The sequence below is a fragment of the Hemitrygon akajei genome, chromosome 4 (genome assembly GCF_048418815.1).
Source record: "Hemitrygon akajei chromosome 4, sHemAka1.3, whole genome shotgun sequence".
Classification (NCBI taxonomy): domain Eukaryota; kingdom Metazoa; phylum Chordata; class Chondrichthyes; order Myliobatiformes; family Dasyatidae; genus Hemitrygon; species Hemitrygon akajei.
This window is the reverse complement of record NC_133127.1, coordinates 107,643,463-107,659,135: the sequence shown is the minus strand read 5'-3', so window position 1 is coordinate 107,659,135 and position 15,673 is coordinate 107,643,463.

Here is a 15,673-nt window from a genome sequence, read left to right as displayed (position 1 = left end):
CATGTGTGTGGAAAGGTCTGTGAATGTCTGTGGATGTGAGTGGAATGGACTCTGAGTATCCATGGACGTGTGTGGAATGGACTGTGAGTGTTCGTGGGCATGTGTGGAATGGACTATGAGTACCTTGAGACTTTGGTGGAATGGGCCATGTCTGTTTGTTGTCGTGTGTGGAATGGACTGTGAGTGTCTTTACACATATGTGAATGGTCTGTGAGTGTCAGCAGATGCATCTGTAATGGACAGTGAGTGTCCATTGAGATGTGTGGAATGGACTGTCGGTGTCTTTAAACGTATGTGGAATGGTCTGTGAGTGTCGGTAGAAGTATGTGGAATGGACTGTGAGTGTCGGTTGAAGTATGTGGAATGGACTGTGAGTGTTCGTGGACATGTGTGGAAAGGAATGTGATCGAGCATAGAGTTGTCTGGAATGGTCTGTGAGTACCTTTAGACTTTGGTGGAATGGGCTATGTCTGTTTGTTGATGTGTGTGGAATGGTGTTTGAGTACCTTGTAGCTTTGGTGGAATGGGCTATGTCTGTTTGTTGTCGTGTGTGGAATGGACTGTGAGTGTCTTTACACATATGTGAATGGTCTGGGAGTGTCAGCAGACGTGTCTGTAATGGACGGTGTGTGTCCATGCAGATGTGTGGAATGGTTTGTGAGTGTCTTTAAACATATGTGGAATGGTCTGTGAGTGTCGGTAGAAGTATGTGGAATGGACTGTGAGTGTTCGTGGATATGTGTTGAAAGGAGTGTGATCGAGTGTAGGGTTGCCTGGAATGGACTGTGAGTACCTTGAGACTTTGGTGGAATGAGCTATGTCTGTTTATTGACGTGTGTGGATTGGACTGTGAGTGTCTTTACACATATGTGAATGGTCTGTGAGTGTCAGCAGACGTGTCTGTAATGGACGGTGTGTGTCCAATGCAGATGTGTGGAATGGTTTGTGAGTGTCTTTAAACGTATGTGGAATGGTCTGTGAGTGTCGGTAGAAGTATGTGGAATGGACTGTGAGTGTCGGTAGAAGTATGTGGAATGGACTGTGAGTGTTCGTGGACATGTGTGGAAAGGAGTGTGATCGAGCATAGAGTTGTCTGGAATGGTCTGTGTGTACCTTTAGACTTTGGTGGAATGGGCTATGTCTGTTTGTTGATGTGTGTGGAATGGTCTTTGAGTACCTTGTAGCTTTGATGCAATGGGCTATGTCTGTTTGTTGTCGTGTGTGGAATGGACTGTGAGTGTCTTTACACATATGTGAATGGTCTGTGAGTGTCAGCAGACGTGTCTGTAATGGACGGTGTGTGTCCAATGCAGATGTGTGGAATGGTTTGTGAGTGTCTTTAAACATATGTGGAATGGTCTGTGAGTGTCGGTGACTGTCTGTTGAAGTATGTAGAATGGACTGTGAGTACATTTAGACTTTGCTGTAATGGGCTATGTTTGTTTGTTGACCTGTGTGGAATGGATTGTGGATGAGTGTGGAATGGACTGTGATTGTCTGTAGTCGTGTCTGTAATGGACTGTCAGTGTCCAGGGTTGTGTGTGCAATGGTCTGTGAATGTCTGCAGCCGTGATTTTAATGGACTGCGAGTAACGATTCATGTGTGTGGAAAGGTCTGTGAATGTCTGTGGATGTGAGTGGAATGGACTCTGAGTATCCATGGACGTGTGTGGAATGGACTGTGAGTGTTCGTGGGCATGTGTGGAATGGAGTGTGAGTACCTTTAGACTTTAGTGGAAGAGGCTATGTCTGTTTGTTGATGGGTGTGGAATGGACTATGAGTGTCTTTACACATATGTGAATGGTCTGTGAGTGTCAGCAGATGCGTCTGTAATGGACAGTGAGTGTCCATTGAGATGTGTGGAATGGACTGTCGGTGTCTTTAAACGTATGTGGAATGGTCTGTGAGTGTCGGTAGAAGTATGTGGAATGGACTGTGAGTGTTCGTGGACATGTGTGGAAAGGAGTGTGATCGAGCGTAGAGTTGTCTGGAATGGTCTGTGAGTACCTTGAAGCTTTGGTGGAATGGGCTATGTCTGTTTGTTGATGTGTGTGGAATGGTCTTTGAGTACCTTGAAGCTTTGGTGGAATGGGCTATGACTGTTTATTGACGTGTGTGGATTGGACTGTGAGTGGCTGTAAACGTCTCGGTAATGGACTGTGAGTGTCCATGGACATGTGTGGAATGGACTGTGAGTGTCTTTAAACTTATGTGGAATGGTCTATGAGTATCGGTAGAAGTATGTGGAATGGACTGTGAGTGTCGGTAGAAGTTTGTGGAATGGACGGTGAGTGTCTGCAGTGGATTGTGAGGGTGCATGAATATGTGTGGAATGGACTGTCAGTGTCTGTAGATGTGTCTGTAATGGTCTGTGAATGTCCATTGACATGTGTTGAATGGAATGTGAGTCTCTGTAGATGTATATGTGATGGGATCTGAGTGTCCTTAGAAATGTGTGGAATAGTCTGTGAGTGTCTGTGGACATGTGTGAATGGAGTGGACCGACCGTAGACCTGTGTGGAATGGACTGTGAGTGTCTTTTGAATTGTGTAGAATGGACTTTGACTACCTTTAGACTTTGGTGGAATGTGCTATGTCTGTTTGTTGAAGTGTGTGGATTGGACTGTGAGTGTCTGTAAATGTCTCTGTAATCGACTGTGAGTGTCCATTGACATGTGTGGAATGGTCTGTGAGTGTCTGTAGAAGTATGTGGAATGGACTATGAGTGTCCGTGGACATGTGTGGAATGGATTGTTATCGACCGTAGACTTGTGAGTAATGGACTGTGAGGGTCTGTTGAAGTGTGTAGAATGAATTGTGGTAGATTTAGACTTTGCTGGAATGGGGTATGTTTGTTTGTTGACGTATGTGGAATGGAATGTGAGTGTCTTTACTCACATGTAAATGGACTGTGAGTGTCCGGGAGCCAGTTTGGAATGGGATGTGAGTGTCTGTTGACGTGTGTGGAATGGACTGAGAGTGCGTGTAGACGTTGGAGGAATTGGGGATATGTGATTGTAGACATGTGTGCAATGGACTGTGAATGTCCCTAGATATTTGTGGAAATGATTGCGAATGTCTGTCGAAATGTGTTGAATGAGCCATGGGTGTCAGTAGAGATGTGGGGAATGTGAATGTCTGTAATGGACTGTCAATGTCCATGGATGTGTGTGGAATAGACTGTGTGTGTCTACAGACGTATCTGTAATGGATTGTGAGGGTCCATGGACATGTGTGGAATGGACCGTGAGTGTCTTTAAATGTCTCTGTAATGGACTGTGAGTGTCTTTACACATATGTGAAGGGTTTGTGAGTGTCAGCAGACGTGTCTGTAATGGACTGTGAGTGTCCATGGATGTGGGTGGAATGGACTGTGAGTGTATTTAAACATCTCTGTAATGGACTGTGAGTGTCTTTACACATATGTGAATGGTCTACGAATGTCAGCAGACGTGACTGCAATGGACTGTGAGTGACCATGGAGATGTGTGGAATGGGGAGTTATTGAACATAGGCTTGTGTGGAATGGACTGTGACTGTCTGTTGAAGTATGTAGAACGGACTGTGAGTACATTTAGACTTTGCTGTAATGGGCTATGTTTGTTTGTTGACCTGTGTGGAATGGATTATGGATGAGTGTGGAATGGTCTGTGATTCTCTGTAGTCGTGTCTGTAATGGACTGTGACTGTCCAGGGTTGTGTGTGGAATGGTCTGTGAATGTCTGCAGCTGTGACTTTAATGGACTGCGAGTATCGATTCATGTGTGTGGAAAGGTCTGTGAATGTCTGTGGATGTGAGTGGAATGAACACTGAATATCCATGGACGTGTGTGGAATGGACTGTGAGTGTTCATGGACATGTGTGGAATGGAGTGTGAGTACCTTTAGACTTTAGTGGAAGAGGCTATGTCTGTTTGTTGATGGGTGTGGAATGGACTATGAGTACCTTGAGAGTTTGGTGGAATGGGCCATGTCTGTTTGTTGTCATGTATGGAATGGACTGTGAGTGTCTTTATACATATGTGAATGGTCTGTGAGTGTCAGCAGATGCGTCTGTAATGGACAGTGAGTGTCCATTGAGATGTGTGGAATGGACTGTCGGTGTCTTTAAACGTATGTGGAATGGTCTGTGAGTGTCGGTAGAAGTATGTGGAATGGACTGTGAGTGTTCGTGGATATGTGTTGAAAGGAGTGTGATCGAGCGTAGGGTTGCCTGGAATGGACTGTGAGTACCTTGAGACTTTGGTGGAATGGGCTATGTCTGTTTATTCACGTGTGTGGATTGGACTGTGAGTGGCTGCAAACGTCTCTGTAATGGACTGTGAGTGTCCATGGACATGTGTGGAATGGACTGTGAGTGTCTTTAAACTTATGTGGAATGGTCTATGAGTATCGGTAGAAGTATGTGGAATGGACTGTGAGTGTCGGTAGAAGTATGTGGAATGGAATGTGAGTGTTCCATGGAGATGTGTGGAATGGTCTGTGAGTGTCTTTAAACGTATGTGGAATGGTTTATGAGTATCAGTAGAAGTTTGTGGAATGGACGGTGAGTGTCTGCAGACCTGTCTGTAATGGATTGTGAGGGTGCATGAACATGTATGGAATGGACTGTGAGTGTCTGTAGATGTGTCTGTAATGGTCTGTGAATGTCCATGGACATGTGTTGAATGGAATGTGAGTCTCTGTAGATGTATATGTAATGGAATCTGAGTGTCCTTAGAAGTGTGTGGAATAGTCTGTGAGTGTCTGTGGACATGTGTGAATGGAGTGGACCGACCGTAGACCTGTGTGGAATGGACTGTGAGTGTCTTTACTCACATGTAAATGGACTGTGATTGTCCGGGAGCCAGTTTGGAATGGGATGTGAGTGTCTGTTGACGTGCGTGCAATGGACTATGAGTGTCCGTTGAAGTGTGTGGAATGGACTGAGAGTGCGTGTAGACGTTGGAGGAATTGGGGATATGTGATTGTAGACATGTGTGCAATGGACTGTGAATGTCCCTAGACATTTGTGGAAATGATTGCGAATGTCTGTCGAAATGTGTTGAATGAGCCATGGGTGTCAGTAGAGATGTGGGGAATGGACAGTGAATGTCTGTAATGGACTGTCAATGTCCATGGATGTGTGTGGAATAGACTGTGAGTGTCTACAGACATATCTGTAATGGATTGTGAGGGTCCATGGACATGTGTGGAATGGACTGTGAGTGTTTGTAGATGTGTCTGTAATGGTCTGTGAATGTCCATGGACATGTGTTGAATGGAATGTGAGTCTCTGTAGATGTATATGTAATGGGATCTGAGTGTCCTTAGAAGTGTGTGGAATAGTCTGTGAGTGTCTTTGGACATGTGTGAATGGAGTGGACCGACCGTAGACCTGTGTGGAATGGACTGTTAGTGTCTTTTGAATTGTGTAGAATGGACTTTGACTACCTTTAGACTTTGGTGGAATGTGCTATGTCTGTTTGTTGACGTGTGTGGATTGGACAGTGAGTGTCTGTAAATGTCTCTGTAATCGACTGTGAGTGTCCATTGACATGTGTGGAATGGTCTGTGAGTGTCTGTAGAAGTATGTGGAATGGACTATGAGTGTCCGTGGACATGTGTGGAATGGATTGTTATCCACCGTAGACTTGTGAGTAATGGACTGTGAGGGTCTGTTGAAGTGTGTAGAATGAATTGTGGTAGATTTAGACTTTGCTGGAATGGGGTATGTCTGTTTGTTGACGTGTGTGGAATGGACTGTGAGTGTCTTTAAACGTCTCTGTAATGGACTGTGATTGTCTGTAGTCGTGTCTGTAATGGACTGTGAGTGTCCAGGGTTGTGTGTGCAATGGTCTGTGAATGTCTGCAGCCGTGATTTTAATGGACTGCGAGCATCGATTCATGTGTTTGGAAAGGTCTGTGAATGTCTGTGGATGTGAGTGGAATGGACTCTGAATATCCATGGACGTGTGTGGAATGGTCTGTGAGTGTTCGTGGGCATGTGTGGAATGGACTATGAGTACCTTGAGACTTTGGTGGAATGGGCCATGTCTGTTTGTTGTGTGTGGAATGGGCTGTGAGTGTCTTTACACATATGTGAATGGTCTGTGAGTGTCAGCAGATGTGTCTGTAATGGACAGTGAGTGTCCATTGAGATGTGTGGAATGGACTGTCGGTGTCTTTAAACGTATGTGGAATGGTCTGTGAGTGTCGGTAGAAGTATGTGGAATGGACTGTGAGTGTCGGTAGAAGTATGTGGAATGGACTGTGAGTGTTCGTGGACATGTGTGGAAAGGAGTGTGATCGAGCATAGAGTTGTCTGGAATGGTCTGTGTGTACCTTTAGACTTTGGTGGAATGGGCTATGTCTGTTTGTTGATGTGTGTGGAATGGTCTTTGAGTACCTTGTAGCTTTGGTGCAATGGGCTATGTCTGTTTGTTGTCGTGTGTGGAATGGACTGTGAGTGTCTTTACACATATGTGAATGGTCTGTGAGTGTCAGCAGACGTGTCTGTAATGGACGGTGTGTGTCCAATGCAGATGTGTGGAATGGTTTGTGAGTGTCTTTAAACATATGTGGAATGGTCTGTGAGTGTCGGTGACTGTCTGTTGAAGTATGTAGAATGGACTGTGAGTACATTTAGACTTTGCTGTAATGGGCTATGTTTGTTTGTTGACCTGTGTGGAATGGATTGTGGATGAGTGTGGAATGGACTGTGATTGTCTGTAGTCGTGTCTGTAATGGACTGTCAGTGTCCAGGGTTGTGTGTGCAATGGTCTGTGAATGTCTGCAGCCGTGATTTTAATGGACTGCGAGTATCGATTCATGTGTGTGGAAAGGTCTGTGAATGTCTGTGGATGTGAGTGGAATGGACTCTGAGTATCCATGGACGTGTGTGGAATGGACTGTGAGTGTTCGTGGGCATGTGTGGAATGGACTATGAGTACCTTGAGACTTTGGTGGAATGGGCCATGTCTGTTTGTTGTCGTGTGTGGAATGGACTGTGAGTGTCTTTACACATATGTGAATGGTCTGTGAGTGTCAGCAGATGCATCTGTAATGGACAGTGAGTGTCCATTGAGATGTGTGGAATGGACTGTTGGTGTCTTTAAACGTATGTGGAATGGTCTGTGAGTGTCGGTAGAAGTATGTGGAATGGACTGTGAGTGTCGGTTGAAGTATGTGGAATGGACTGTGAGTGTTCGTGGACATGTGTGGAAAGGAATGTGATCGAGCATAGAGTTGTCTGGAATGGTCTGTGAGTACCTTTAGACTTTGGTGGAATGGGCTATGTCTGTTTGTTGATGTGTGTGGAATGGTGTTTGAGTACCTTGTAGCTTTGGTGGAATGGGCTATGTCTGTTTGTTGTCGTGTGTGGAATGGACTGTGAGTGTCTTTACACATATGTGAATGGTCTGGGAGTGTCAGCAGACGTGTCTGTAATGGACGGTGTGTGTCCATGCAGATGTGTGGAATGGTTTGTGAGTGTCTTTAAACATATGTGGAATGGTCTGTGAGTGTCGGTAGAAGTATGTGGAATGGACTGTGAGTGTTCGTGGATATGTGTTGAAAGGAGTGTGATCGAGTGTAGGGTTGCCTGGAATGGACTGTGAGTACCTTGAGACTTTGGTGGAATGAGCTATGTCTGTTTATTGACGTGTGTGGATTGGACTGTGAGTGTCTTTACACATATGTGAATGGTCTGTGAGTGTCAGCAGACGTGTCTGTAATGGACGGTGTGTGTCCAATGCAGATGTGTGGAATGGTTTGTGAGTGTCTTTAAACGTATGTGGAATGGTCTGTGAGTGTCGGTAGAAGTATGTGGAATGGACTGTGAGTGTCGGTAGAAGTATGTGGAATGGACTGTGAGTGTTCGTGGACATGTGTGGAAAGGAGTGTGATCGAGCATAGAGTTGTCTGGAATGGTCTGTGTGTACCTTTAGACTTTGGTGGAATGGGCTATGTCTGTTTGTTGATGTGTGTGGAATGGTCTTTGAGTACCTTGTAGCTTTGATGCAATGGGCTATGTCTGTTTGTTGTCGTGTGTGGAATGGACTGTGAGTGTCTTTACACATATGTGAATGGTCTGTGAGTGTCAGCAGACGTGTCTGTAATGGACGGTGTGTGTCCAATGCAGATGTGTGGAATGGTTTGTGAGTGTCTTTAAACATATGTGGAATGGTCTGTGAGTGTCGGTGACTGTCTGTTGAAGTATGTAGAATGGACTGTGAGTACATTTAGACTTTGCTGTAATGGGCTATGTTTGTTTGTTGACCTGTGTGGAATGGATTGTGGATGAGTGTGGAATGGACTGTGATTGTCTGTAGTCGTGTCTGTAATGGACTGTCAGTGTCCAGGGTTGTGTGTGCAATGGTCTGTGAATGTCTGCAGCCGTGATTTTAATGGACTGCGAGTATCGATTCATGTGTGTGGAAAGGTCTGTGAATGTCTGTGGATGTGAGTGGAATGGACTCTGAGTATCCATGGACGTGTGTGGAATGGACTGTGAGTGTTCGTGGGCATGTGTGGAATGGACTATGAGTACCTTGAGACTTTGGTGGAATGGGCCATGTCTGTTTGTTGTCGTGTGTGGAATGGACTGTGAGTGTCTTTACACATATGTGAATGGTCTGTGAGTGTCAGCAGATGCATCTGTAATGGACAGTGAGTGTCCATTGAGATGTGTGGAATGGACTGTCGGTGTCTTTAAACGTATGTGGAATGGTCTGTGAGTGTCGGTAGAAGTATGTGGAATGGACTGTGAGTGTCGGTTGAAGTATGTGGAATGGACTGTGAGTGTTCGTGGACATGTGTGGAAAGGAATGTGATCGAGCATAGAGTTGTCTGGAATGGTCTGTGAGTACCTTTAGACTTTGGTGGAATGGGCTATGTCTGTTTGTTGATGTGTGTGGAATGGTGTTTGAGTACCTTGTAGCTTTGGTGGAATGGGCTATGTCTGTTTGTTGTCGTGTGTGGAATGGACTGTGAGTGTCTTTACACATATGTGAATGGTCTGGGAGTGTCAGCAGACGTGTCTGTAATGGACGGTGTGTGTCCATGCAGATGTGTGGAATGGTTTGTGAGTGTCTTTAAACATATGTGGAATGGTCTGTGAGTGTCGGTAGAAGTATGTGGAATGGACTGTGAGTGTTCGTGGATATGTGTTGAAAGGAGTGTGATCGAGTGTAGGGTTGCCTGGAATGGACTGTGAGTACCTTGAGACTTTGGTGGAATGAGCTATGTCTGTTTATTGACGTGTGTGGATTGGACTGTGAGTGGCTGTAAACGTCTCTGTAATGGACTGTGAGTGTCCATGGACATGTGTGGAATGGACTGTGAGTATCTTTAAACTTATGTGGAATGGTCTATGAGTATCGGTAGAAGTATGTGGAATGGACTGTGAGTGTCGGTAGAAGTATGTGGAATGGACTGTGAGTGTTCCATGGAGATGTGTGGAATGGTCTGTGAGTGTCTTTAAACGTATGTGGAATGGTTTATCAGTATCAGTAGAAGTTTGTGGAATGGACGGTGAGTGTCTGCATACCTGTCTGTAATGGATTGTGAGGGTGCATGAACATGTATGGAATGGACTGTGAGTGTCTTTTGAATTGTGTAGAATGGACTTTGACTACCTTTAGACTTTGGTCGAATGTGCTATGTCTGTTTGTTGACGTGTGTGGATTGGACTGTGAGTGTCTGTAAATGTCTCTGTAATCGACTGTGAGTGTCCATTGACGTGTGTGGAATGGTCTGTGAGTGTCTGTAGAAGTATGTGGAATGGACTTTGACTACCTTTAGACTTTGGTGGAATGAGCTATGTCTGTTTATTGACGTGTGTGGATTGGACTGTGAGTGGCTGTAAACGTCTCTGTAATGGACTGTGAGTGTCCATTGACATGTGTGGAATGGACTGTGAGTATCTTTAAACTTATGTGGAATGGTCTATGAGTATCGGTAGAAGTATGTGGAATGGAGTGTGAGTGTCGGTAGAACTATGTGGAATGGACTGTGAGTGTTCCATGGAGATGTGTGGAATGGTCTGTGAGTGTCTTTAAACGTATGTGGAATGGTTTATCAGTATCAGTAGAAGTTTGTGGAATGGACGGTGAGTGTCTGCATAACTGTCTGTAATGGATTGTGAGGGTGCATGAACATGTATGGAATGGACTGTGAGTGTCTTTTGAATTGTGTAGAATGGACTTTGACTACCTTTAGACTTTGGTGGAATGTGCTATGTCTGTTTGTTAACGTGTGTGGATTGGACTGTGAGTGTCTGTAAATGTCTCTGTAATCGACTGTGAGTGTCCATTGACGTGTGTGGAATGGTCTGTGAGTGTCTGTAGAAGTATGTGGAATGGACTATGAGTGTCCGTGGACATGTGTGGAATGGATTGGTATCGACCGTAGACTTGTGAGTAATGGACTGTGAGGGTCTGTTGAAGTGTGTAGAATGAATTGTGGTAGATTTAGACTTTGCTGGAATGGGGTATGTTTGTTTGTTGACGTGTGTGGAATGGACTGTGAGTGTCTTTAAACGTCTCTGTAATTCACTGTGAATGTCTTTAAATGTCTCTGTAATGGACTGTGAGTGTCTTTACACAAATGTGAATGGTCTGTGTGTGTCAGCAGACGTGCCTGTAATGGACTGTGAGCGACCATGGAGATGTGTGGAATGGAGAGTTATCGACCGTAGGCTTGTGTGGAATGACTGTGGCTGTCTGTTGAAGTGTGTAGAATGGACTGTGAGTACATTTAGACTTTGCTGTAATGGGCTATGTTTGTTTGCTGACATGTGTGGAATGGACTATGGATGGGTGTGGAATTGACGGTGAGTGTCTGTAGAAGTGTCTGGAATGTACTGTGATTGTCTGTAGTCGTGTCTGTAATGGACTGTGAGTGTCCAAGGACGTGTGTGGAATGGTCTGTGAGTGTCGGTAGAAGTTTGTGGAATGGACGGTGAGTGTCTGCATACCTGTCTGTAATGGATTGTGAGGGTGCATGAACATGTGTGGAATGGACTGTGAGTGTCTGTAGATGTGTCTGTAATGGTCTGTGAATGTCCATGGACATGTGTTGAATGGAATGTGAGTCTCTGCAGATGTATATGTAATGGATTCTGAGTGCCCTTAGAAGTGTGTGGAATAGTCTGTGAGTGTCTGTGGACATGTGTGAATGGAGTGGACCGACCGTAGACCTGTGTGGAATGGACTGTGAGTGTCTTTTGAATTGTGTAGAATGGACTTTGACTACCTTTAGACTTTGGTGGAATGTGCTATGTCTGTTTGTTGACGTGCGTGGATTGGACTGTGAGTGTCTGTAAATGTCTCTGTAATCGACTGTGAGTGTCCATTGACGTGTGTGGAATGGTCTGTGAGTGTCTGTAGAAGTATGTGGAATGGACTATGAGTGTCCGTGGACACGTGTGGAATGGATTGTTATCGACCGTAAACTTGTGAGTAATGGACTGTGAGGGTCTGTTGAAGTGTGTAGAATGAATTGTGGTAGATTTAGACTTTGCTGGAATGGGGTATGTTTGTTTGTTGACGTATGTGGAATGGAATGTGAGTGTCTTTACTCACATGTAAATGGACTGTGATTGTCCGGGAGCCAGTTTGGAATGGGATGTGAGTGTCTGTTGACGTGCGTGCAATGGACTATGAGTGTCCGTTGAAGTGTGTGGAATTGACTGAGAGTGTGTGTAGTCGTTGGAGGAATTGGGGATATGTGATTGTAGACATGTGTGCAATGGAGTTTGAATGTCCCTAGACATTTGTGGAAATGATTGCGAATGTCTGTCGAAATGTGTTGAATGAGCCATGGGTGTCAGTAGAGATGTGGGGAATGGACAGTGAATGTCTGTAATGGACTGTCAATGTCCATGGATGTTTGTGGAATAGACTGTGAGTGTCTACAGACGTATCTGTAATGGATTGTGAGGGTCCATGGACATGTGTGGAATGGACTGTGAGTATCTGTAGATGTGTCTGTAATGGTCTGTGAATGTCCATGGACATGTGTTGAATGGAATGTGAGTCTCTGTAGATGTATATGTAATGGGATCTGATTGTCCTTAGAAGTGTGTGGAATAGTCTGTGAGTGTCTTTGGACATGTGTGAATGGAGTGGACCGACCGTAGACCTGTGTGGAATGGACTGTTAGTGTCTTTTGAATTGTGTAGAATGGACTTTGACTACCTTTAGACTTTGGTGGAATGTGCTATGTCTGTTTGTTGACGTGTGTAGATTGGACTGTGAGTGTCTGTAAATGTCTCTGTAATCGACTGTGAGTGTCCATTGACATGTGTGGAATGGTCTGTGAGTGTCCGTAGAAGTATGTGGATTTGTCTCTGAGTGTCTGTAGACGTTTGTGGAATGGACTGTGAGTGTCCGTTGAAGTGTGTGGAATGGACTGAGAGTGTGTGTAGACGTTGGAGGAATGGGTGATATGCGATTGTAGACATGTGTGCAATGGACTGTGAATGTACGTAGACATTTGTGGAAATGATTGCGAACGTCTGTCGAAATGTGTTGAATGAGCCTTGGGTGTCAGTAGAGATATGGGGAATGCACAGTGAGTGTCTGCAGACGTGTCTGTAATAGACTGTGAGGGTCCATGGACATGTGTGGAATGGACTGTGAGTCTCTGTAGACGTATGTGTAATGGGTTGTGAGTGTCCTTAGAAGTGTGTGGAATAGTCTGTGAGTGTCCGTGGACATGTGTGAATGGAGTGGATCGACCGTAGACCTGTGTGGAATGGACTGTGAGTGTCTTTTAAATTGTGAAGAATGGACTTTGACTAGATTTAGACTTTGGTGGAATGGGCTATGTCTGTTTGTTGACCTGTGTGGAATGCACTGTGAGTGTTGTTACACACATGTAAATGGACTGTTTGTGTTTGTAGACTAGTCTGTAATGGACTGTGAGTGTCCATGGAAGTGTGGAATGGACTCTGAGTGTCTTTAAACGTCTCTGTAATGGACTGTGAGTGTCTTTACACATATGTGAATGGTCTGTGAGTGTCAGCAGACGTGTCTGTAATGGACAGTGAGTGTCCATGGAGATGTGTAGAATGGACTGTGAGTATCTTTAAGCGTATGTGGAATGGTCTGTGAGTGTTCGTGGACATGTGTGGAAAGGAGTGTGATCGAGCATAGGGTTGCCTGGAATGGACTGTGATTACCTTTAGACTTTGGTGGAATGTGTTATGTCTGTTTGTTGATGCGTGTGGAATGGTCTGTGAGTAGCTTGAGAGTATGGTGGAATGGGCTATGTCTGTTCATTGATGTGTGTGGATTGGACTGTGAGTGTCTGTAAACGTCTCTGTAATGGACTGTGAATGTCCGTGGACATGTGTGGAATGGATTGTTATCGACCGTAAACTCGTGTGTAATGGACTGCAAGGGTCTGTTGAAGTGTGTAGAATAAATTGTGAGTACATTTAGACTTTGCTGGAATGGGGTTACTTTGTTTGTTGACGTATATGGAATGGAATGTGCGTGTCTTTATACACATATAAATGGACTGTGAGTGCCAGTGAGCCAGTTTGGAATGGGATGTGAGTGTCTGTTGACGTGTGTGGAATGGACTGTTTTTTTGTCTATGGATGTGTGTGGATTTGTCTTTGAGTGTCTGTAGACGTTTGTGGAATGGACTGTGAGTGTCTTTTGAAGTGTGTGGAATGTACTGAGAGTACGTGTCGACGTTGGAGGAATGGGCGATATGTGATTGTAGACATGTGTGCAATGGACTGTGAATGTCCATAGACATTTGTGGAAATGTTTGTGAATGTCTTTTGAAATGTGTTGAATGAGCCATGGGTATCAGTAGAGATGTGGGGAATGGACAGTGAGTGTCTGCAATGGACTGTCAGTGTCCATGGATGTGTGTGCAATAGACAGTGAGTTTCTGCAGACGTGTCTGTAATTGATTGTGAGGGTCCATGGACATGTGTGGAATGCACTGTGAGTGTCTGCAGACGTGTCTGTAATGGTCGGTGAAGTGTCCATGGATGTGTGTTGAATGGAATGTGAGTCTCTGTAGACGTATGTGTAATGGGTTGTGTGTGTCCTTAGAAGTTTGTGGAATAGTCTGTGAGTGTCCGTAGGCATGTGTGATTGGAGTGGATCGACTGTAGACCTGTGCGGAATGGACTGTGAGTGTCTTTAAACGTCTCTGTAATGGACTGTGAATGTCTTTACACATATGTGAATGGTCTGTGAGTGTCAGCAGATGTGTCTGTAATGGACAGTAAGTGTTCATGGAGATTTGTTGAATGGACTGTGAGTGTCTTTAAATGTATGTGGAATGGACTGTGAGTGTTCATGGACATGTGTGGAAAGGAGTGTGATCGAGCGTAGAGTTGTCTCGAATGGACTGTGACATGTCTGTAATGGTCTGTGAATGTCCATGGACTTGTGTTGAATGGAATGTGAGTCCCTGTAGACGTATGTGTAATGGGCCGTGAGTGTCCTTAGAAGTGTGTGGAATAGACTGTTAGTGTGTAGAATAAATTGTGATTACATTTAGACTTTGCTGGAATGGTGTTAGTTTGTTTGTTGACGTATGTGGTATGGAATGTCAGTGTCTTTACACACATATAAATGGACTGTGAGTGCCTGTGAGCCAGTTTGGAATGGGATGTGAGTGTCTGTTGACGTGTGTGGAATGGACTGTTAGTGTCTATGGATGTGTGTGGATTTGTCTTTGAGTTTCTGTAGACGATATGTGGAAGGGACTGTAAGTGTCCGTTGAAGTGTGTGGAATGGACTAAGATGTTGGAGGAATGGGCGATATGTGATTGTAGACATGTGTGCAATGGACTGTGAATGTACGTAGACATTTGTGGAAATGATTGCGAACGTCTGTCGAAATGTGTTGAATGAGCCATGGGTGTCAGTGGAGATATGGGGAATGCACAGTGAGTGTCTGCAGATGTGTCTGTAATGGACTGTGAGTGTCTGCAGACGTGTCTGTAATGTACTGTGAGGGTCCATGGACATGTGTGGAATGGACTGTGAGTCTCTGTAGACGTATGTGTAATGGGTTGTGAGTGTCCTTAGAAGTGTGTGGAATAGCTGTCAGTGTCCATGGACATGTGTGAATGGAGTGGATCGACTGTAGACCTGTGTGGAATGGACTGTGAGTGTCTTTTGAATTGTGTAGAATGGACATTGACTAGCTTTAGACTTTGGTGGATTGGGCTATGTCTGTTTGTTGACGTGTGTGGATTGGACTGTGAGTGTCTGTAAACGTCTCTGTAATGGACTGTGAGTGTCCATGGACATGTGTGGAATGGTCTGTGAGTGTCCGTAGAAGTATGTGGAATGGACTATGAGGGTCTGTGGACATGTGTGGAATGGATTGTTATCGACCGTAGACTTGTTTGGAATGGGCTGTGAGTGTCCGTAGAAGTATGTGGATTTGTCTTTGAGTGTCTGTAGACGTGTGTGGAATGGACTGTGAGTGTCCGTTGAAGTGTGTGGAATGGACTGAGAGTGTGTGTAGATGTTGGAGGAATGGGCGATATGTGATTGTAGACATGTGTGCAATGGACTGTGAATGTCCGGAGACATTTGTGGAAATGATTGCGAATGTCTGTTGAAATGTGTTGAATGATCCATGGGTGTCAGTAGAGATATGGGGAATGCACAGTGAGTGTCTGCAGACGTGTCTGTAATGGACTGTGAG